Source organism: Culex pipiens, chromosome 2 (genome assembly GCF_016801865.2).
Source record: "Culex pipiens pallens isolate TS chromosome 2, TS_CPP_V2, whole genome shotgun sequence".
NCBI classification, from domain to species: domain Eukaryota; kingdom Metazoa; phylum Arthropoda; class Insecta; order Diptera; family Culicidae; genus Culex; species Culex pipiens.
Window position 1 is genome coordinate 114,793,860 of NC_068938.1, and position 23,271 is coordinate 114,817,130.

A 23,271-nucleotide genomic window follows, 5' to 3' on the forward strand; every position below is an offset into this window, starting at 1 on the left:
GGTGTAAAATAAATTTTGAATTTTAAAATTGTATGTGATATTTATTATACACAAAAATATATAATCCATCAGTATGGGTAACTAACATAACTTAAATGTCAAGTTCATATAGGCGTTTATCCTTTTCATGCTTGAAGGGTTACATACATGTGAATCGACAAAAATGTCAGATGCTGGTGTGAGCACACACTTAATTTTATTTAAAATCTGTTTTCAGGGCATTAAAATATGCATTTTCATCAAAACAAATTAGAAGACATTTGGTTGTATCATTGCCGGGATATAGCTATTTGAAGTTAGCACTTTCAAAAAACGGGTGCCACCATATCTTAACACTGCCTTGAGCAAATCGGCTCAAAATTTTGGTGAAGACTCGTTAAACCGGCCCTGTACACGGAGAAAAAAGAGTTCCCAAAATCGTGAACAAGCGTTCATGAAATTCGGAACCACGAACAAAGTGTTCAAATTCCATGGTACGATTTTGAAAAACGTACCATGAAATTTGAACACTTTGTTCGTGGTTCCGAATTTCATGAACGCTTGTTCACGATTTTGAGAACTCTTTTTTCTCCGTGTATGCATGAAGAAGGCCGATTTTCAAAAAACTTATTTTAAAAAAAGATAAAAATATTTTTGTGTTTTTCATATAAAAAATTATCAGTTTTTTATTTTTGTATTTTAAAAAAAGCAAAATTTCAAAATCAGGCATCGTCATGCATACGGGATACATCTTGGGAGTCTTCACCTCAAATTTCAGCTAATTCGGTCCATCTCATATCGTGGCACCCGTAGATCAACTCGATGTTTCGAGAAAAACGATCAGAATGTCATCTTGAAAATGTAAAATTTTGTTGGTTGAATATAATTAACAATTGGTTGAATATTTGAAAGATGAACTTGGTTTTGCTTACGTCCGTCATTTGAAGTCAGGATTCGAACGAGAGCGGTCGATTTGTTGAGTTCGTGTTGTTAATTGTGAAGTGAGAGGATGGAAAGGTGAAAATCACACTATTTGGCTAATGTTGAAGGGGGAAATCAAAGTGAACACTGTTGCAATTGTGAAGGTGCTATTGGAGAGTAAATTTGTTGATAATTTCTTTGCAGGTGATGAACTATGAAGAGCAAGACGAGGACATTTGCAATGAGGACCTCTGGTGCGACTTTAAGATAATGTTTGATGGAAAGAGAAGGGCAGTGGAAGGAAGAGGCGGGTGAATTCTTGCACGAATCTTGCACGGGAAAATTTAACAAAATGTTGCTAAATCTAAGCAAGTATGGGGTTTTTTTTTAACACAACAATTTATCTATTGTGATTTTAATTAGAAATCTATAAAATGGATTAAATTTTAATGAACCATTATTTTTTCAGAATCATCAACCATATAGTACACGGAAATGCGAAATAAAAATTAGGTGAAGGGAAAGGCCTGAAAAATAAAATTTATAAAAGATGTATAAAATAAGATAACCGATGTTTAAAAAATGTTGTTGAAAGAATACTGCTCAATAAACTGGTAAGTAAAACTCAACATATTTGTTTTTGGGAATCGGAGTACGTTGATTCAATTGAATCAAATGCAAAGCAAGTGTGTTGCCAAAAGTAGTTGTTAAATCAATGCAAGTTTGGTAATCACAAAAAAAATAATTAAGCCTGAGACCTTTGTAGATGATGATGACCTATCGCCTGATTTCGCAGAGATGGTAAGTGAATACAAGACTTAATTTTATACAACATTATGAAAATATACGCTTAAAACATGGTGAAAATTTTGCTCGGTTTTTATTTTTCAGGAACTCATGATAAATTAAACATCTTTTTTTCAAATGTTTAACAAAAATAATTGAAAAATATGGTCTAACTGTTTTTTACAGAATATTCCATAATATTTCAGTTGAAAACAACAAATTTTTAGTTGATCTGCTTAAAAAAAAAAATATCCTAGCAGTCGACTGCTAGAATTCTTTTTTGGCCATTTTACCAACAAAAATGGCAATTCCAACCAAGGGTCCTGATTTTCGGTTCAATGAACAGAAACCACTCACTCATCGCCTATCCATTCGTCGCCTATTACAACCCGCTAGCATTCATGAGCGAATGAGTCTCGCAAGCAGCCAGCGAGTGGCCCGAACTGTTCACTCAACGAACAAATACATCGTGAAAATGTTTGCCTACTCCGTCGCTCGACGACACTCACTCCCTACCATGCTCAGCGAAGAGCCACTCTCACAAAATGCCAGCGCGGCAGTCTTTTTGTCTTCACGCCCTCAGTTTGCCATCAATTTGATTTTTTCTTGGTGAAAGTTTCTTTGAATGGTGTCTATAATGTTATGAAATCAAAATAAATGTAAAATTTAATAAATAACATTGATTTTAGGCAACCCAAATCAATGAGTATAACGCAGCGCATCAGAGAAAAAATGTTTTCAGTTCAGAGTGATCGGAGACGATCGGCCTGTCTGAACCGTTTGGAGACTGAGCCGATCAGAGAGAGAAGGAGAGTAGAAAAGAGAGTGTTCGGGAGCGAATGGTGTGAGAGTGACAAACGGTAGGAATTCATCAAGGCAGTATCGCGTCGTCTGCTATTTGTGCTCGCGAATGGAGTGGTTGATTTTGAGCAATCAGGACCCTTGATTCCAACTATTTTTTTAGTTACTTGTGGTCAGCAATTTCGGGTTAACAAAATCAACAATCGAATGTTGCAAAAAAGCTGTGTAAAAACTTAACCCATACTTATAGTTAATTTAACCGGTCTCTCCGTGTATTAGGTAATTCGTCTGTTTCTATCTCGTTGGCACGCCCGAGGTTGGTTCTGAGGTCCAATAATGGTCTAGATTGCCGAAAGGTTTACTCGCCTGGTTATCTGTCTCAGCAACAGTAGTTGTAGTCCTATTGAGAACCTTCGTTACACAAAAATTTATCAACTATCAAAACCTTCCAGTAGCAAGAGTTCACACACAATTTAATAAAACATTTTAAACCTGTTGTATGCTCTTATCATGATGTTCCGAAAAGCGTTGCTGTAGCCTTTCCTCTATTCACTGAAAACGCCACTTCTTTGTTAAAAAGTATTTTCCTCGTCAACTCCATAAATTCCCCTCCCGAAAAAGAGGTCAAGCAGCAAGACCATTAAAATGGTACTAGTCGTTCGCCTCCGTTCGCTCGTTCCTTCAATTCGTGAGTTGAAATCTAAAAGCAGCAAACATCATAAACACTCCTTCGTCAGGAATTAATTCACTTCTATAACGGAATTAGTGCCATCGTCGTTCACCCCGGGAATGTCCCCACCTTGGTCATTCCTTTGAGCGACTGCTGGCTTGCTGGTCTGAGCCCACCACCATTCGTTATTTTTCTGTCTGCGATTTAGCGCACTTCTGCTCATAATTGAAATTTCCTTTTCTGTCTCATTCCACACTCCCACACAAAGTGAGACAGGCATCCAGGGGCGAAACACCTTATCACTTTGAATTAATTTTCCCCGTCCGCTTATAGACGTTTTAGCTTTGCCACTAATGAATCCAAACACCACCCTGTCCTCCCACTGCCTCTGGCATAGTTGACACCCTGGCAGGCGTCGCGACGGCTCTGACGACCTCCAGCCATCAACGACATTCACGTTGTCGACGTCGCACGATGGTAGAGACCAACCTGGGCGTCGTAATTTATTAAAACATTATACATTCTCATTATTCAATTTAAGCGTCTCCATGAATTAAATTAGCATAAATCATCCTAATTTACAAGGGCGCTTGACGGTGGGGGTTCCGGAATAGATCATATCTCGCCGACGACAATCATTGAAGATCTCCCGACGATAGTGGGGAGGAAGGCAAAGTGTGAGTGAAATAATAATTGAAGTGAGTGAGAGAGCGGGGAGCACACAAATCACTTCATCCATCAATTATTTATGGGAGCACTCAATTGCTTTGGAGAGCCCTTTTCCTTGAATAGTTCGTTGGTTGTAAAATTCATTCTAGACCGACCACCGGTGTCGAGTAACAGTCAGATTAGCAATTATCAGGGGAGAAGGCTACACTTTCGTAGAGTGCAAGGCAGGGTGAACACTACAGTGATATAAGTAAATCAAATGTTTTGATTTCTAGATTGTCTTTTTTATGTAGTAAAATAAACAACACAATTCAAACGAAATCAGTTTGAAAAACTATAACTCAAATTTAATGTGGTTTATGTACGATTTCCTAGTGGAGCAGTTCTCTAGGATTTCGGTCATTCGATTTTTTTTGTATTTTTTAATCCGACTGAAACTTTTTTGGTGCCTTCGGTATGCCCAAAGAAGCCATTTTGCATCATTAGTTTGTCCATATAATTTTCCATACAAATTCGGCAGCTGTCCATACAAAAATGATGTATGAAAATTCAAAAATCTGTATCTTTTGAAGGAATTTTTTGATCGATTTGGTGTCTTCGGCAAAGTTGTAGGTATGGATACGGACTACACTGGAAAAAAATAATACACGGTAAAAAAAATTTGGTGATTTTTTTATTTAACTTTTTATCACTAAAACTTGATTTACAAAAAAACACTATTTTTAATTTTTTTTATTTTTTGATATGTTTTAGAAGGCATAAAATGCCAACTTTTCAGAAATTTACAGGTTGTGCAAAAAATCACTGACCGAGTTATGAATTTTTTAATCAATACTGATTTTTTCAAAAAATCGAAATTTTGGTCGTAAAAATTTTTCAACTTCATTTTTCGATGTAAAATCAAATTTGCAATCAAAAAGTACTTTACTGAAATTTTGATAAAGTGCACCGTTTTCAAGTTATAGCCATATTTAAGTGACTTTTTTGAAAATAGTCGCAGTTTTTCATTTTTTTAAATTAGTGCACATGTTTGCCCAGTTTTGAAAAAAATATTTTGGAAAAGCTGAGAAAATTCTCTATATTTTGCTTATTTGGACTTTGTTGATACGACCTTTAGTTGCTGAGATATTGCAATGCAAAGGTTTAAAAACAGGAAAATTGATGTTTTCTAAGTTTCACCCAAACAACCCACCATTTTCTATCGTCAATATCTCAGCAACTAATGGTCCGATTTTCAATGTTAATATATGAAACATTTGTGAAATTTTCCGATCTCTTCGAAAAAAATATTTTTGGAATTTTCAAATCAAGACTAACATTTCACAAAGGCCAAACATTCAATATTACGCCCTTTTAAAATGTTTGTCTTGATTTGAAAATTCCAAAAATATTTTTTTCGAAAAGATCGGAAAATTTCACAATTGTTTCATATATTAACATTGAAAATCGGACCATTAGTTGCTGAGATATTGACGATAGAAAATGGTGGGTTGTTTGGGTGAAACTTAGAAAACATCAATTTTCCTGTTTTTAAACCTTTGCATTGCAATATCTCAGCAACTAAAGGTCGTATCAACATAGTCCGAATAAGCAAAATATAGAGAATTTTCTCAGCTTTTCAAAAATATTTTTTTCAAAACTGGGCAAACATGTGCACTAATTTAAAAAAATGAAAAACTGCGACTATTTTCAAAAAAGTCACTTAAATATGGCTATAACTTGAAAACGGTGCACTTTATCAAAATTTTAGTAAAGTACTTTTTGATTGCAAATTTGATTTTACATCGAAAAATGAAGTTGAAAAATTTTTACGACCAAAATTTCGATTTTTTGAAAAAATCAGTATTGATTAAAAAATTCATAACTCGGTCAGTGATTTTTTGCACAACCTGGAAATTTCTGAAAAGTTGGCATTTTATGTCTTCTAAAACATATCAAAAAATAAAAAAAATTAAAAATAGTGTTTTTTTGTAAATCAAGTTTTAGTGATAAAAAGTTACATAAAAAAATCACCAAATTTTTTTTTACCGTGTATTATTTTTTCCAGTGTAGTCCGTATCCATACCTACAACTTTGCCGAAGACACCAAATCGATCAAAAAATTCCTTCAAAAGATACAGATTTTTGAATTTTCATACATCATTTTTGTATGGACAGCTGCCGAATTTGTATGGAAAATTATATGGACAAACTAATGATGCAAAATGGCTTCTTTGGGCATACCGAAGGCACCAAAAAAGTTTCAGCCGGATTAAAAAATACAAAAATTAAAATTGAAGAAAAAAGACCGATTTCGTAGAGAATTGCTCAGTGTGGTTCACGTATTTATGAAAAAGACAAAACTGTTTAAATTTGATCGCATCAACCGAAATTTTTATGTATTATGGCCCCAGAAGATGAAGCCTGCATTTTTTTTAAATGATTAATTTATCACAATTTCATTCTTACTTTAGGTCAAAAGAGGACTCAATTAACCATAACCAAATGTGCTCAAATTTCCAAGCTAGCATCTGGGTCTATGATGCTTGAAAATTCCGGTCGATGCTATGGAGACGCCCGGTACTTAATTTTTTTTTTTTGATGAAATAATAGTTATTTGATTTTTTTACTTGTAATTAAAAATAAAAGAAAGGCAAAACATTTTAAAACATGACACCACCATCCTTCTCCTCCCATGGTACTTTTTATGGGAAAACACGTTTTTGCCTTCCTTACCTTATAAAGGAAAAACTATAAAATCACTCGAAAAATGAACTTCTTTTTTCGAACACATGAACCCGTCTTCACGTAAACATAGAGCAACAGGGTCTTGAAGCCCTATGTCAATTTAAAAAAGGTTAAAACCATTTCTGATCACTTTTTTCATTATAATGCCCAAAAAAGAAGATAAATTGACAAGACACCAGTCCAGCCTACCTTGGCTAATACACCCTTATTTTTTTCGGTCGTTAGGGTGACCAACGTCGAATTTTCGAAAAACCACATTCTACAAAAAATCATTATTCCGCGCCTTTTCATCCGATTTCAACTGTCTTGGACGCAAGTGAAAGGTGATTAGTTGGCCTTTAAGAAAAAAATAGTTAGGAGTCTTAAAAATCAAGTGTAATGTTTGAAAATAAAATAAAACGCATAAAAACGCACCGTGCACAAAAACGCTCTTCGTTTTTAACAATCGGAGAAAACACGTTTTAATGTTTGACCGTTATCAACTTCTCAGAAAGATTTCCCTGGTTTAAATTTGTCGATATTTGCCGAGTATTGTGTTAAGAGCAACCGTGGCTGACTGGTCACGGTGTTCGCTTTGTAAGCGAATGGTTCTTGGTTCGATGCCCATCTGCTCCCAACGAGAATGTTTAGAAATTAAAAATTTGAAATGATGAATATGAACAAAAAAATAAAGTCGCTCGAGGCGGGGTTCGATCCTCCGTCCTTTGGATTGGTAATCAAAAATGCTAACCACTTAGTGGTCTGTCTCGACGTCTAGGCCATGCCGACTTGGTGAGCTTCGACTGGAATTAGGAATACTGTTACAGAGAGCGAGTTGTGGCGCTATGACCACGGCAAATAGTGTCCAGGGCATTCGTGGAAATACAATGTCCCATCCCAAAGGGTCCCGGAGTACCAAACCTTCACAGCAAATAAAGTAGTAATCAAGCTGCGTGTAAAAGGTCTGGGTGTAAAATAAATTTTGCATTAGTTTATGAAATTCTGTGTCAACCCATCATATGGGAAACCTACTTGACCGAAATTTCAAGCTCACATATACGTTTATCCTTTCCATTTTTCATCGGTCTGATAGCCGAGCGGGCTCAGGCACTAGTCCTTACTGTAGGTGCTGGGTTGTAGTCCCGTCGATTGCAACTTTTTTTTGTATTTGCAAAAATCATACATGCAGCGTGTAATATTAAGTGTCTTTTTTGACGAAGGTGATGTGCATGCTTTTGCATGCGATTTTATCATCGGATTTTTTGCTGTGTTCTTAACATGGTGCTTCCAACGAATACAACCAAAATCTCGGAGCGTATGGTGGTGTGTCCCCACACTTCTTTCTCCCCTCGATTCAGAATTGTGTTGTTGTTCGAACACTCTGTGCTCAAACTCAACCCACTTCAAACAAATCTTGTCTCTACGATACGGTTTTACGCAGTAGGCCTGGCCGCTTTAACGCTTGTGATGTTTCAATGCATTCCGATGCAATGGCGCTCTACAAATGTTAATAAATGACAAGAAGAGTGCTAGGCGTAATCTAACCTAAGGCACTCTCCAGGATCCCTTTGAAAGATTGGCTGCGCTAGGGTCTTATTAGATTATATTACACCCAAAACTGGCAGCGCTAGTCCGAGAGAATGATGGTCTCGAGTCGAGATAATAGTGGTACCATTCACGGACGCAGAGAACACAGCTCGAGATGGGCGATACAACTATTCTCTCGAGGTTCATTTGCAAAAAAAGTTCATCCGTCAAACAAAAAACCGAAAGTGTCGACAACGGGAATCGAACCAGAGACCTTTGACAAACCAATCCAATGACTTAGCTGCCTCGGCCACCACAGCTTGGTGACCAAGTAGAAGTCAGAAGTCGATGTATGACACTTGTTGGAGATTTATTGATTCAACTAACGAATGAACTCATTTGTTATGATGGTGTGAGTTGGTACCATTATTCTATCGATTTTGGCACTGAGCCCTCAATAAATTTTGAGAGAACGATTATCTCGACTCTGAATTTTGGGTGTAGATTAGATTTGCCAGATAAATGTTTCGCAAAAACAAGAAACTGGGCAAAATTGAAACCAACAACTTAGTTATGTTGGTTTATTTTTGCTAACTACTACCAATAATATCTGACAGCAGAAAATCTCGTTTTCGTTTTCTTCGCTGTTCTCAGCTTAGTTCTTTACTATCCTGGCAGAAAATGTACTGTAAGGGGTAGCCAGGATTTTTTTAGGTTAGGTTTGGCTTCCGGTCTGTTTTGGGAATAGACCGAAAGCCAAACCTACACAGCTAAAAAAGTAGTAATCCAGCTGCGTGTAAAAGGCCTGTGTGTACAATAAATATTGCATTATTTTATGCAATTTTATGTGATTTAACACCCTGAAATATCTAGCCCATCAGTATGGGAAACCTACTTGACCGAAATGTCAAGCTGGTATATGCGTTTATCCTAACTAATTTCATCGGTCTGATGGCCGAGTGGGCCAGTCCTTACTGTTGGTGCTGGGTTTGAATCCCGTCGGGTGCAACTTTTTTTTGTGTTTGCAAAATTTGTACATGCAGTGTGTAATATTAAGTGTTTATATTGACGAAGGTGATGTGCATGCTTTTGCATGCGATTTTGCCATCGGATTTTTTGCTGTGTTCTTAACATGGTGCTTCCAACGAATACAACCAAAATCTCGGAGCGTATGGTGGTGTGTCCCCACACTTCTTTCTCCCCTCGATTCAGAATTGTGTTGTTGTTCGAACACTCTGTGCTCAAACTCAACCCACTTCAAACAAATCTTGTCTCTACGATACGGTTTTACGCAGTAGGCCTGGCCGCTTTAACGCTTGTGATGTTTCAATGCATTCCGATGCAATGGCGCTCTACAAATGTTAATAAATGACAAGAAGAGTGCTAGGCGTAACCCAAGCAACACACTTTGTCAGATAAACGTATTTCCTAACTGGTTGTATAACCGATTGGCCTCGTTACCACAACTTGTTCTACAACTCCTGTGCATTGGAAAAAGCGCACTTTTTTCTGTTGTATAACTTGCCAGAATAAGATGCAAGTTATCAGAGTAAGTTGTACAAATGTATTTGACAACACTGTGCTAGCTAACAAGAGATTCAACGAAAAAAAAGGGGGCGTGGTTAACGGCTGTGCTGTCAAATCAAAGCGCACACTGAAAAGGAAAGATAGATTGACAACAGTTGTCTAACCGTTACCCAACTTACATGTAAACAAACAGTTCTTATTAGAATCTCAATCAACGACGAAGCCAATAAGAATAGTATCTCTGACTATTTTGGTACGCTTGTTTCTGCCCGATTTATTTAGAAAAAAAATAGAAATTGCATGAAAAAAAAACAATCCTTTCGCGCTCTCTAACTGTGATCTTGTGAAACCCTCTTCATGGCTAACTTTTAGATTTTCCTTTTTTGATGAACTTCGTCTTTCCCAAGATTCGATCCGATGACTTCGATGATTTGTTGTTATCTCCACGGCAGGTCCAGGCGCGCTTCCACATCTCTCCACGAGGCTTCATAGTAAACAAGCTGGCCTAAACGTCAATAAGAAGGCTGCTGTCAGCTTTGTTATACAGCAGTGAGCTATACAACTTAACTCCAGAAAAGGCTGTCATTGGAAATTAAGTTATATAAGTTTGTTTCAAGTCAGTTTTTATAACTCCAATATACAACTTAGTTATAACAAACCGTTTCAACTGTCATTTCTATTACCGTACCACGGAGCAACATTGAAATCGGTGTGATTTTAATTTGTTATTTTCTCTATCATGAACTCCATAAGCTGACATTTTTGTAGCTTTTACCGGCAATAAGGTTTCAAACCAATCGGTCAACAATTACAATTATTGCAATCTTCGATAAATAAACATTATTGAAACTCTAAATACCTCACGTACAAATTTACACCACCTAACAACACGCAATGTCAAGTTGAATATGTTTGTTGATTATCAGTTATATAACCTATTCTCCAATAACATTTGTGTAACAAAGCGAGAAAACCTAAGGTTATTTATAGAATGGTTGGCCACGCCCATTTTTCAGAAGATGCCGTCACATAACAATGTTAGATAAGCAGTGAAACAAACAGTGCAATATTATTCTTATTCAACAAACTGTTTTCGAGGAAAAAATTGCAGATGACGGAACAGCATCTTGGCATATCAGCATTTTGACGTTTAATTACAGCTCATAAAAAGTGTTTTCGAGTGAAATAAAGTGATAAATAACTCAATAGGAAGTGAGCATGCAAGTTTCTATCAAAAGTTTTCCAAAATAAATTGTTTAAACAGTGTAAATCAGCAAATTGGATGGAGTAAGGAGCGAGTTCTAAACCTCCCAAATAGGTGAGAATTTTCCCTATGTTGTGTTTTAAAGTTGGAAAAGAGTGAAGTTGACTGTGTTTTAACACTTTTGTGGCACAAAACACGATAGTTACATAAGCCAGTTATACAAGCAGTGAAACAAACTGTTATTTAAGTTATGTTCAGATTTTTTCTCGTATGTTTATCAAAAACAATTGTCTAACTATTATTCAACAGTCGACAAGTTATGAGTGCTACTTGGGATAGAATGGTTGGCCACGCCCATTTTTCAGAAGATGCCGTCACATAACAATGTTAGATAAGCAGTGAAACAAACAGTGCAATATTATTCTTATTCAACAAACTGTTTTCGAGGAAAAAATTGCAGATGACGGAACAGCATCTTGGCATATCAGCATTTTGACGTTTAATTACAGCTCATAAAAAGTGTTTTCGAGTGAAATAAAGTGATAAATAACTCAATAGGAAGTGAGCATGCAAGTTTCTATCAAAAGTTTTCCAAAATAAATTGTTTAAACAGTGTAAATCAGCAAATTGGATGGAGTAAGGAGCGAGTTCTAAACCTCCCAAATAGGTGAGAATTTTCCCTATGTTGTGTTTTAAAGTTGGAAAAGAGTGAAGTTGACTGTGTTTTAACACTTTTGTGGCACAAAACACGATAGTTACATAAGCCAGTTATACAAGCAGTGAAACAAACTGTTATTTAAGTTATGTTCAGATTTTTTCTCGTATGTTTATCAAAAACAATTGTCTAACTATTATTCAACAGTCGACAAGTTATGAGTGCTACTTGGGAATCTAACCTAAGGCACTCTCCAGGATCCCTTTGAAAGATTGGCTGCGCTAGGGTCTTATTAGATTATATTACACCCAAAACTGGCAGCGCTAGTCCGAGAGAATGATGGTCTCGAGTCGAGATAATAGTGGTACCATTCACGGACGCAGAGAACACAGCTCGAGATGGGCGATACAACTATTCTCTCGAGGTTCATTTGCAAAAAAAGTTCATCCGTCAAACAAAAAACCGAAAGTGTCGACAACGGGAATCGAACCAGAGACCTTTGACAAACCAATCCAATGACTTAGCTGCCTCGGCCACCACAGCTTGGTGACCAAGTAGAAGTCAGAAGTCGATGTATGACACTTGTTGGAGATTTATTGATTCAACTAACGAATGAACTCATTTGTTATGATGGTGTGAGTTGGTACCATTATTCTATCGATTTTGGCACTGAGCCCTCAATAAATTTTGAGAGAACGATTATCTCGACTCTGAATTTTGGGTGTAGATTAGATTTGCCAGATAAATGTTTCGCAAAAACAAGAAACTGGGCAAAATTGAAACCAACAACTTAGTTATGTTGGTTTATTTTTGCTAACTACTACCAATAATATCTGACAGCAGAAAATCTCGTTTTCGTTTTCTTCGCTGTTCTCAGCTTAGTTCTTTACTATCCTGGCAGAAAATGTACTGTAAGGGGTAGCCAGGATTTTTTTAGGTTAGGTTTGGCTTCCGGTCTGTTTTGGGAATAGACCGAAAGCCAAACCTACACAGCTAAAAAAGTAGTAATCCAGCTGCGTGTAAAAGGCCTGTGTGTACAATAAATATTGCATTATTTTATGCAATTTTATGTGATTTAACACCCTGAAATATCTAGCCCATCAGTATGGGAAACCTACTTGACCGAAATGTCAAGCTGGTATATGCGTTTATCCTAACTAATTTCATCGGTCTGATGGCCGAGTGGGCCAGTCCTTACTGTTGGTGCTGGGTTTGAATCCCGTCGGGTGCAACTTTTTTTTGTGTTTGCAAAATTTGTACATGCAGTGTGTAATATTAAGTGTTTATATTGACGAAGGTGATGTGCATGCTTTTGCATGCGATTTTGCCATCGGATTTTTTGCTGTGTAACCTAAAAAAAATATTGATACGGTCGAATACACAGCAGGTAGCTAGGAAAGCAAAATTTGTGCACGGAGAGACCGGCCAGGGCAAATCTAAGAAAATCTTGGTTAATTTAACTAAAAGTATGGGTTAATTTTTTACACAGCTTTTTTTCAACAATCGATTGTTGATTTTGTTAACCCGAAATTGCTGACCACCTGTAACTAAATGTAGCTAAAAAAATAGTTGGAATTGCCATTTTTTTTGGTTAAATGGCCGAAAAAAAATTCTAGCAGTCGACTGCTAGAATATTTTTTTCAGAAAATCAACTATTTTTTTTTGTTTTCAGCTGAAATATTGTGGAATATTCCGTAAAAAACAGGCTGGACCATACTTTTCAACTATTTTTTAACAATTTTTTTTCGTTGTAACAACCGAAATATTTTTGCATGCAGCAAATTATTAGTGGTTATTAACATAACATTTCTTAATTAAACATAATTTATGTTTGTTTCTTTATATATTTTCTTTGATTATTTAACGATACAGGCTGGGCCGAATTTCTAGCTATATTTTTAACTAATGTCTTACTTAAATACAGAAAAATATTCGTACATGTCGTCAGGAATTAGCTGTTGTTAGCAATATTTTTATTGAATTTACAGTAAATTTTATAATAATGCCTCACAAATAAATGCTGGGTGTTTTTATATTCGCATTTATTCTGCCTAAAATTTTAACTTTTTGTACTAATTTGTTTTTTTTTGCATGAAGTTATTAAATTATTGTTAAAAAGCATAAAAAACTAATTTGTTTTAACTGTTATTATAAAACATGTTATTATAAAACATGTAAAGTTTAATTAATGTTTTAAAAATTATAATGATGAAAGGATTTTACAAATTTTGTTAAACATATTTAAAAAGATGTTTAATTTCTCGTGAATTCCTTGAAAATAGAAACCGAGCAAAATTTTCACCAAGTTAAAGTTTTAAGTTTTAAGTGTTGTATTCACTTACAATCACTGTGAAATTATCCGATAAGCCATCATCATCTACAACGGTCTCATGTTTAGTTATTTTTCTTGTGGTTGGACACAGAATTCACACCAAAGCGAACCTTTTGCTGCAAATAGACATATGAAATTTATTAGTAATTTTATACAAAATTCTTAATTTCGGCTATAAACTGAAAAAGGAACGAAAATAAATGTAATTATAATGAGGAAAGAATAAATACCAATAATGCTACTTACCAAGCTTGCATTAATTTAACAATTACTTTTGGCAACAAACTTTCGCTTCATTTGATTCAATTTATTCAACGTACTCCGATTCCTGAAAAAAATATTATGAGTTTAACTTACCAGTTTATTGAGCAGTCTTCTTTAAACAGCATTTTTAAAATATTAGTATCTTCTTTTGTATATCTTTTATAAATTTTAGTTTTTAGACATTTCCCATAATCGAATTTTTATTTTTATATTATGTGTACGCATTTCTATGTATTTTATAGTTGATGATTCTGAAAAAATAATGGTTCATTAAAATTGTATCCATCGTAAGCACGAAGGAAAAAATAAATTGTTGTGTAAAATTAAACCCAAACTTACTTAGGTTAACCAACATTTTGTTAAATTTGCCCGTGCAAGTGTTGTCGTGCAAGAGTTGGCCCGCCTCTTCCTTCCACTGCCCCTCTCTATCCTCCAAACATTATCATAAAGTCCCCTCGCATCAGAGGTCCCCATTGCGAATGTCTTCGTCTTGCTCTTCATAGTTTATCACCTGCAAAGTAATCATCAACAAACTTACTCACCAATTGCACTTCCTCAGTTGCAGCAGTGTGCACTTCGATTTACCGCTTCAACTTAGCCAAATAGTGTGAATTTTACCTTTCACATCCTCTCACTTCACAATTAACAACACAAACTCAACAAATCGACCGCTCTCGTTCGAATCCTGACTTCAAATGACAGACGTAAACAAACCCAAGTTCATCTTTTAAATATTCAACCAATTGTTAATTATATTCAACCAACAAAATTTTTGATTTTCCTAAAACCAAAGCTAACAGTCGAGCACGTTCATTCGAGTTCGGGAAATCTGTTAGCTTTTTGCCTCTAGCATTTTCAACAAACAGGTTACTAAATTATTACTGAATTTTAGTTATTGTAACGGAATATTGGCAGTGACAAGTGCGTTTTTGTTAAAATTTACGAAAGTAAAATCAACAATTTTAATTGTTAAAATTTCTGGGCACAGTCTCTCCGTGTGTAGTGAAGTGATAAAGTGAAGTGAAGTGAAGTGAAGTTTCAATTAAACATAAAAAATCTAATTCCATGGATAGTCCATGAAATTTTTAAAGTCGTATTCACCCTAAATCCCAATTTCTAAAGGACCAGAATGAAAAAGTGGATACCCTGCCTCATGAACAACAATGTTAAAATGCAGTGCAGGGAGAAAAACACTGCCATGGCATGTGTTTGTGTGTTTGTTTGTTTAGTGGCATCCAACACCTCAACGAGACTAATGATGATATCAATTACAGGATAATATTTTATTCAAACACTTGCTCTCACGCTTCTCCCTTATTTTTTTCCTTCTCTGGTAAAAGCATACCAAAGGTCGAGGGGCAAAAAATAAAAAAATAAAAATAAAAAGAGAGCAGGGGAGATTCCTTTAGCATGTCATTCTTTTTCTACTTACGTTTCTCTGAAGCTGTTGGTCCTTTCTGTTTATCCGGTGCTCTCCAAGAGGATCCAGCCATACATCTCTTTTTACTTCCCGGTAACCGGATTTTGGTTTGCGTTTCCGTTTACTTCCTCCTCGAAGTCCTGTTTGTGGCCACCAACCACAAACTCCCGACGCCGACGACGCTGTCTCGTGTTTGTTATCCCTTCGCATTATTAGATAGACTGGGCCAGATAACATGTGATTACGCTTCGTTCCGGCTTTGAACCGGCGGCCTGTGACTGAATAAATTTCACTTATGGGACGGACTCGGACATACTGAGTGTGTTTGTGTCCTTTTTAGCAAAGTTGTTTCCCGTTTTGTTTCACACACTGACTGACTGTCGCGTAATACTTCCGACGCCGCACGCGTTTCTCGATTTCGTCGTTCAATGTCAACACACTCATGAAAGTTTTTCCGCCACGTTTTTGCCAAAATACGCCAGAATGGTTCCGGCACGCGAGTTTCCACGGCACTGAAGAATTCGGGATCTAAACAATGATGTTTTGTTGCTATCGTACGCACACACTTCGGGTTGTTTGGTGGGGAGGAAGTTCGGGCCCGAAGCCGGCTTTTTCCCCCAGCCGGAATTCCGAGGAAAATGGGACCACCAGTTGGCATGCGCCAACGGTGGAGTTCATTTCAACGGCACACGAAGCTCTGCAGCAGCTGTGAACTCGATGAATGAAGAAACTGGCAGTGGTTAAACGATGCCGTGTGGAATCATACCTACCCCGATGCGATGAAACGGAACATATTGTGGAAAGAATTCGTAATTTTTATCGGAGATTGGTGTTTATTGAATTTAAGGACCACATAGATTTTGTTTAGTACCCCTCGCTTATTTATTTTTACCTTTTTTGTACAAATTATTATACATAATTATTTCCTTTGTTGTTATTTAGCAAAATTGTTGCAATTTTATTCTTTTTTCAAATTTGTTTTAGATGATTTGAATTTGTTCGGTTGCAAATCTGAACTGCCACACATGCATTTCGATCGCTTTGGAACTTTGTTCAATAAAATTTGAGGAACTTTGATGTATCATTCTGCCTGCTCTTGTTGGGTTGGCAGTGAAAATAAAAACATGGCAGATCAGGAAGTGTTGAATGATTTGGTATCAGCAAAATAATTTAATTTACGTCTTTTACACTTCAAATTTACATCTAATGGTCGATTCATTCGTGACGGGATCACAAAGTTTGTACGCTTATTTTTCAATTTTATGCTTTTAACTTGAAATCTATGAAAAAAGGTATCAATATTTTTACAAATTAGAAAGGCAAATTTAAAGTCAATAATTATATTATAGGTAATTATAAAGTTTTAGTCAATGCACAGTGTTTCGGAATGGCAAAATTAAGTGGAATAATTTGATAACTCCTTTATTTGACGTCCTAGCCAAATGGTGTCTTTGGAAGAGTTGTTGTACGTGATAAGGGCTATCTTTTTAAGTTATTGACATACAGGGTTTACGACCTTCCAGGGTGTCAACCAAAAACTAACTTTGTTGGATGACGTTGTAGGACTTTGGTGTCTTCGGCAAAGTTGTAGAGGAAAAAAATTCATGAAAGTTTTTCGAAGGCACCAAATTTGTAGCTCTTATTCTACTTGAGATATACGCCATTTTTGCAAAAATGGTCCAAAAAAGCACTTTTTTGGCGATAACTCAAAATTTTAGCATTTTAGCGGAATATGTTCTGAAGAGTTGTTTATGACATAAAATTACACATCTTTGCCGAGGACAGCAAAATGTTTTGAGCCTTTGTTGAAGAGTTATAACCATTTTTATGTGATTTTGAGCCTATTTTCAAGTTTCTATGTTTTAAAAATGGTGGTTTTTGGCGCAAAACCGAACAATGCACCTAAAAGTACACACTTTCAACTACATTCCATGAAAGTATCTCCGTGTCTATCCGTGTCTATTTTTAGATATCTCGATTTGAATTTGGCGGTTTTTAATCAATTTATTTATATTTTAAAGCGGAATCTTATTGAAAACGTGGTAATAATCGGTTAATTGATCGATTTTTATGGAAAATACATTGTTTATGCTTAAAATTATGACACACATTCTAAAATTATGAATAAAAACATGTTTAACCCAAAAATAATGTAAATTAAAATCATAAATAATTGATCGTATTTAAAATTAAATATTTCCTTTTATATTTGGTCAGTTATTTTTTTTAAAGACAAAGTATTTTCCATAAAAATTGATCAATTTTCCCTTCAATTCACCGATTTTCAACTCGTATTCAATATGATTTCGATTAACATTTATTAATAGATTGATTAAAAACCGTCAAATTCAAATCGAGATATCTAAAAATAGACACGGATAGACAAGGTGATATTTTCGGGAAATGTAGTTGAAAGTGTGTACTTTCAGGTGCATTGTTCGGTTTTGCGCCAAAATGCGCCATTTTGAAAACATAGCAACTTGAAAATAGGCCCAAAATCACATAAAAATGGTTATAACTCTTCAATAAATGCTCAAAACATTTTGCTGTCCTCGGCAAAGATGTGTAATTTTATGTCATAAACAACTCTTCAGAACATAGTAGGCCGCTAAAATGCTAACATTTTGAGTTATCACCAAAAAAGTGCTTTTTTGAACCATTTTTGCAAACATTGCGTATATCTCGAGTAGATTAAGAGCTACAAATTTGGTGCCTTCGACAAACTTTCATGAAATTTTCTCCTCTACAACTTTGCCCAAGACATCAAAGCCCTACAACGTCATCCAACAAAGTTAGTTTTTGGTTGACACCCTGGAAGGTCGTCATCCTGTATGTCAATAGCATCAAAAGATAGCCCTTATCAAGTACAACAACTCTTCCAAAGACACCATTTGGCTAGGACGTCAAATAAAGGAGTTATCAATTTATTCCACTTAATTTTGCCATTCCGAACACTGTGCAATGGAGATAAAAAGGAAGCGTGGCAGGATAACGTCGTACGATTGGGTCCTTAAGTTAAATTTAAATTGCTTATATTATTTTTCACAACGACAAAAGTTTATTTTAGTAAGTACAATTATTACTTGTGTGACCACAAAGGGTACAAAACGTATTTTTAAATCAATTCTGAAAAAAGTCTCCTGCTTGACATTTTGATTCATTAAAAAATGTTGACTTGACAAAACTATTTTTTTCGCTTTTAAATTAAAAAATTACTTAAAATAGATTTTAACGTGTTTTTTTTTACCGTTGTAGATACAAATTACATAGGCTTCATCCATAAAGTACGTCACGCAAAAATCAGCCCAAATTTACCCCCCCCCTCCCCCCCTTTGTCACGCTTTTCCTATACTTAGAACATGCAATGTCACACTTGCTCAGACCCCCCTCCCCCCCTAGAGCGTGACATACTTTATGGATGAAGCCATAGGACTTTAGGACCCTATTGGATCGTAGAGCAATTCCTGCTCAAATCGGGAATTATTCTGGTACTCCGGTACCCAACCTTCTCCGATTTTCTCTGACATGTCTACAAAGTTTCATTGAAATCGGGGAGGGTCGGGTACAAAAGTACCAGAAAATTTCCCGATTTAATCTGGAATTGCTTCATGTTGATTTTCGTTACGGAGCGACACAGATATTTTTCAAAAGAGTGTTTTGCTCACGTTGTTCCGTCACATAACCTAGCAATTGTCATTATCTCCTGGAATCAATTTGGAGGTGCTTCGCAACACTAGTTATTCATCAAACTTATGTACAGTCATCCCACATATTTGGAACATCCACAAATTCGGAACACTTTTGTGATAATTTGTCAACAGCATGCCAAATGCAGCTTTTCTCTTGACCCTGCTATTTTAAGGACCTTTATTTAGACATTTTCTTGCTATTTCACTAGTAAAAGTAGTACTTTTTGAACAAAAAACTTCATTTCATGATTATTTTATCCTGAGCAACAAAACACTGCCTCCAAATTGTCTGTTCCATGATTGTGTGATGTTATTGTGGTTTCCACAATTGTGGAACACCTGAATTTACTGATATTTTCACACAAAAAAGTTATCAGACCACGAATAAAACATCACTAAGCTCTAGTTTCAATGGTTGCAGTGGGTGTAGTCATTTTTTTGTTACAAAAATGTACTCCTGGAAAGATCCAAAGTTTGTTTACATCCGTAAGAAAAAAGTGTTCAGAATTTGTGGATTTCAAGGGTCAAAGTTTTTCTTCAAAAACTTGATAAAAATGTTCAAGTTTGCAGTTGTTCTATACAGCATTTGAAAGATCGCAAGAAAAGCTTTTAAATGAAGGTAAAATCGAATCATTAAGTTCAATCATCGATTTTATATGATTTTTTTGAACATTGGCCGATCTGTAAACTGTTCCGAATATGAGGGATGACTGTACAATGCTGCTCGTCTTTGTCCATTTTTTAACCTCTAAAAGAAGGTGATGCCGGATACTATGACCGTATGTTTCTACAGGACTTGTCTCGAAGCGCAAAGTTGTTTTCTTTTTTTTTTTTAAATAAAGTCATAAAAAATTGTGTTTTTTTTTTGTCTGGAGAATCAGAGCTATTAATTTCTTTTACATATTGCATGCAACTTTGTAAATTTGTGTGCACTAGCAACACATCATCCTTTTTCTACACGCAAACATTGAAGAAATTGGAAAATAACGTTATGCATATCACTTGATATTAGCTAAATTAATACCAACGAAATCAATGAGCAGTAGCAAATGTTTGGTTAGTTAAACGAGACCGCCCCTATTGGAGGGTTCATGATTGGCCACTAACTGGCAAGATGATGACTTCACACCCCCGTAGTTAGAACCACGGCTACCATGACGACCCGCTCCCGCTCACAACGCAACGGGATTTTCCGCCGTTGGATCTGCCCGGAACACCTGGTCTTGATTAACGCACACACGTGTGTATGTGTGAGTGTGTGTGTGTGTGTGTGTGTGTCGACACCGCGAAAACCGAACAGATTCGCGTTGGTTTTGCGGTTCCAGGAACAATCAATTAACATTCGCAGCTCACCGATTTGCCCGACGTTGGTGGTGGTGTGGGTGTGAGTTTGTGTGTGTGTGTGTGCTGGGTGGGTGGTCACATTCCACGTGCTGTTCACACCACTTAATTAGTTGCCAGAGAGTGGGCCCGCCGGTGGGTATGACAACGTTTGGTTTTGTCACAATTGAAAATTGAAAACATTGTTTTCTGTTTGTTTTGCAGTTATTGTCAGCTGTGGGTGAAGCCCGACTACATGCCGTGAAAACTAATCAGAACATCAATTGCAAGTGTTTCGTAAATTATTTGCAACATCATAAATCAATCACAGTGTTGGGATTAGGATGTTAAAAAATAGATCTATTTCTTTGAAAACATTTCAGAAAAGTTACCGGTGAATCAACAAAATAAAATGAATCTATTTTGCGGTAAATTCACATTTAACTTCAAAGCTGGATCGCCAGCTATAGTCGTAATCAATAAAGCTCGTATTTGGGGTTGTAATTTATAGACTTCCGAAGTTCTTTTATCTTACGCCTTCCACGCGTTTTTTTTTGTTTATTAAATTCTATTATCTCTTTTTTCATAGATGCTTTTAAAATACAAACTGTATTATTCCTGGAACGTATTGGGCTGCAGTAAACAAATAAGTCTTTCTTTGATTGAATCGGATTGCACTTCCAGTACTTGAAGACCATCACTTGATGCTGCCTGTTCCTGTGCTATTCTGAAACATTTGTACGCACACCAGCATCGTAAACGTATCGACTACAACTCCAACAGTTTCCTGGTTCGTGACAAACAATTCAATCAGCAGCCCATCTAGAGTGTTATTTCCCTTTCAACTTTCCCAGGACCTCGTTTCTACACTCCTTCATGCAAAGTTCATTTAGTTGCAACCAGCAGCAGTCAGTCAGTTGGTGAGCTGGCTCTTGATGAAATAATAGCGCTTCGAAGTAGCTACCCTGAAATTAATTAGTCGAACAGACAGTTTGAACTTAGTTTTTTTTTCACAGCAAGTTGGTTGTTTCCAACAGCAAGATTGCATGATGAAGAGTATTTGAAAAGTTTGTTTCGCGAGCGGGAAAAATACTCATTTATGGAAAACTGTGTCAGTCGCGACACAACTTGCTCAGAATTGGAAGGGAGGACCACACCAGCGAGCAATAAGTAGCAGGAAAAGCGAGTAAAACGATTACGACTTTTCACGTTATAAATACAACAGTTCATTTGCCGTGGCACGAAACTACCAGTCTAATGCTATACTATTGTTACTGAGCACCGCCACCATGTTGAATCCTTTTATTGCTTTTCACTGTTGCGGAATTTTATGCGGTAACTGACGATTAGCCGTTCCCATCATTTGAAGCGGTTGAGTGTTTTATTGTGGGAGGGTAGTAGAGCCGTTTGTCATGCACAAACCCCATTTGGAACTGAATCAGAAAACTGCTTTCGTCATTATACTAACACTATCCGCTTATGGAGGCGCAAATTGCAACACATTGTGAAGAATAGTTTTTGCTTTCGATACAATCTACTCACTACATCTCTGGTTGTATCTTTATGTACAACGTTAACCGCACACTCGATGTGGCTTTGAGTGTAATGGGTTGCCTTAAAAAACACATTTTATAACTTTGATTTCAACCGTGGTAGGGTACGTTATCCATTAGTGGACCCCTTCCCTATAATGGACCCTCTGAAGGGTTTTTGATGAAAAAATCAATAAAATCACAATTTCAAGCGTGTTGTTGTCTACAAATCTATTATTTGACATGTTCAGCATCATTTAAATCAATGTTGACTGATATTGAATTGTCTGCTTTTATATTTAATGATTGAATTAACCAGCCAATCATTTTTGACTGAATATTTAACTTCAGCAAGTCGAAATAATGTAAGTTTAAGTAACTTTACTAAAATAAAGCGATGAACTGCTCATTTTCGAGCAAAAATTAGGGGGGTCCAATATAGGACAACGAAAATCCAAACTTTTCCAAAAGTGGACCCCTGTTAATTAAACCTTCAAACATGAAGAAAACTGTGTATTTAAGCAATAGTTTCTCTTAAAGATACAATAAATGCTTGTTGTTATCAACCTAAACGTATATTTTTTTCAATTGTGAGTATAAATATAGCTGTTTCATGTTAAAAGTACCAAAAATTCTGAAGCCGTAAAAAATTATAATTAATTAAAACTATAGTCAATTAAACTTAACTGAAGCATCATAATTGCAGTTTGAAATTATCTATATATATAAAAAATTTCGACGGTTTTGTTCGAACGCGAATCAATTCAACACGGAACGTCGGATTGAGGTGCTTTTTGTTGCATTGGGTTCGTATAAGTCCACGGAAGGTTCATACGCCAAAAAGTTACAACTTTGGCCACTCTGGAACCGATTTCGGAAATTCTGCAGATTGTATGGGAAAAGTTACGTAAAGTCAAATTTTGATCACAGGAGGCTGAATAAGCAAAAATTTAAAAACGTCAACAAACGAAAAAAGGCAGAACGAAGTTTGTCGGGTAAGGCTTGTATTTTATAATAATAAATCAAGAACAAAACATTTTTTAAATAAACATGCGTGTTTTTATCAGCAACTGTAAACAAATCTATTGTTTAGTTTCGGTCAACCATTTATGTAATCAATATGAAAAAATGTGCATCAAAATTATTTTTTTAAATTATTTTTATGTTTACAGTGGTTTTTGAAACGTTTTCTCTGATCTTTTTCGGAAATAAATGTGTTTAAATGTCTGTTAGGTTTTTGTTGTTGTTTAAAGCCAAATTTGTTAACAA

The 23,271-nt window shown here is 35.9% G+C and overlaps 1 long non-coding RNA gene across 1 annotated transcript in view; it reads right to left on the reverse strand.

Moving 5' to 3' along the window:
- LOC120422196 (uncharacterized) overlaps positions 1-15,988 on the reverse strand; it is a 38,616-nt gene extending 22,628 nt beyond the window's left edge. The window contains exon 1 of the long non-coding RNA XR_005606094.2: positions 15,474-15,988. This is a non-coding gene — a long non-coding RNA (uncharacterized LOC120422196). The remainder of the gene's footprint in view (positions 1-15,473) is intronic.
- Positions 15,989-23,271: the final 7,283 nt, after the last annotated feature.